Source organism: Canis lupus, chromosome 13, assembly GCF_048164855.1.
Source record: "Canis lupus baileyi chromosome 13, mCanLup2.hap1, whole genome shotgun sequence".
Taxonomy (NCBI): domain Eukaryota; kingdom Metazoa; phylum Chordata; class Mammalia; order Carnivora; family Canidae; genus Canis; species Canis lupus.
In genome coordinates, this window is record NC_132850.1 from 51,149,858 (window position 1) to 51,151,987 (window position 2,130).

Consider the following 2,130-nt stretch of genomic DNA (forward strand, 5'->3'; position numbering starts at 1 on the left):
TTACAACCCTGAGATCAAGACTTGCATGCTTTACTGACTGAGCCAGCCACCAGGTACCTCATCTTAAGTATTGCTAACTCAAAGCTAGGGTATGATGCTTGGGTCAATACAGCAGCTTATTAGGCTGCCAATTGTGATATGGATCATCTCCAAGTTTGTAATCCCCGGCAGAGATGCCCCATGTTCTTTCAGTGGGGTCCACTTCCTATTGTCTCAGATCCCGTATAGATGGGAAAATCACCAAGGGACCCCAAACTAGGAGTTACCTTGATTATTCTTTTCTCAAACTTCCTCCCAACCATCCAATTCATCTCCAAATCTTTTTGGTTCTACTTTCAAAATTGATCCCAAATCTATTTACTTCTCTCTGTGTGCAGGGTAGCTTAGCAGACTAAGCTATCAGTATCTTTTGTTTGAATTGCTGTGATGGCCTCTTAGCTGGCCTTTGATATCATTACTCCACTCTTTCCCCCCTTCCAACACTTTATGCGCATAGTACTTAGATTGATTTCTTTGAGATACAAATCAGATCACGTCACTTTCCTCCTTAAAACACTCTGTATTAGGATGCAGGATAAGCTGATTTAACAGAAACTCAGAATATAATGGCTCAAACAAAGGAAAGAAGCTGGTTCAGGGCAGGTAGGTGGCTAAGCTGCACATAGTCATGCAGGGACCCAGGTTTCTTCTCTCCTTTTGTTTGCCACAGTGTTGGGTATTACTCTCATGCTCCAAAGTCAAAGCTGGCTGGCTGTATGGCCATATCTGTGTTCTAGTCACTGAGATGGTAAAGGGGAGAAGATATGCCCAGTCATCTTAAGAGCAAGGCCCAAAAGTTGCACATGTCACTTTTGCTCGCATCTTATTGATAAGAACTTAATTACCTGGCCACATATTTATGCAAAGGCAGCTGGAAGATGTCCCTTCCAACTGGGTGGGCATGGCTGATTAAAGTCAAGGTTTTTAGAACTAAAAGAAAGAGAGAATGGATATAAGGGACAAGTAGTCTCCTCTGCACCTGTAACGGCTGCCTATACTGCCCATTTCATTCAGTGAATGAAATCCAAATCTTTCACTATGGCCTGAGGTGATCTGACACCTATATACCTCTCCTGCCACTCAACTCCTTGTTCACTTGGCTGCATAGGATATCTCCTCTTTCTGCTCCTGAAATGTGACATGCATGTTCTTGCCCAAGGGAATTTGCAGTTGGTTGTTCCTTCTGCCTAGAAAGCTCTAAAGTCAGATCTTCCCAGGTCTGTCTGCTTCTTATTATTTAAGTCTAAACTCAAATGTTACCTCCTTCCAGGAGCTTTTCTTGCTCATTCTGTCTGAATTGTACAGGCTCCCACTGACCTGCCTTTCCATCATGGTTCTTTGTTTTCTTGATCATACCATTTTTTTTTAATCTCTCTGAACTTATCTTACATTTTGGTTGCTTGCTTTTGTGCTTATTTATCACTTCTCTTCCCCCCACATCACACCCTAGAATTTGAGCTTCCAGAGAGCAGGGACCTTGCCTTTCCTCTTTCTTACCCCAGATCACTACAGAAAGAAGTCCCTGCCACACAGTACAGACTCATATTTTGAGTGAATCAGTGGTGGCCTAGGATGCAGTATCAGCATTCCTAAATAAAAACTCTTCTCTTAAATTTTGGGAATAGTCTACTGCCCGTCTCCTCTGCCCCTGAAGGTGTGCCATCTGACTATAGACATGGCCTCCCTGTGAGGGGTCCTGGGTTCTTATTCTGAGGCAAGTCTGTGTCACTTGTTCTAGAACCTCATCTCACACTGGGACAATTCAATCTGTGTTCTATTCCTGAGATGGGGATAAAACCCACCTGCTACTTACATCCCTGGAGACTTGGGGAGTGAATGAATTACCTGAAATAGGGAACTTTTAAAATGATAAACAGAATGGCTTTCAAACGAACTTCAATTAATGGATCTTCCAAATGATGCCCTTTCCCAAGCCTCACACCACCTCATCCCCTATGCACTTGGGGGAAGGTGAAAAGCATAGTGTTTCTAACAAGCAAGTCTAAGCATTAGAATTCCCAGAGAGTAATCCAGGATGAGAACCTGGCCCAATAATAATAACCCTAAATGTTATTTATATGTCATTCCTCT

The 2,130-nt window shown here is 42.9% G+C and overlaps 1 long non-coding RNA gene across 1 annotated transcript; it reads right to left on the bottom strand.

Moving 5' to 3' along the window:
- Positions 1–551: 551 nt before the first annotated feature.
- On the bottom strand, positions 552–1,725 carry LOC140602234 (uncharacterized). The gene is made up of 3 exons (XR_012005209.1): positions 1,537–1,725; positions 885–969; positions 552–779 (listed from the first exon to the last, which is right to left on the bottom strand). It is a non-coding gene; the product is annotated as an uncharacterized lncRNA (long non-coding RNA).
- Positions 1,726–2,130: the final 405 nt, after the last annotated feature.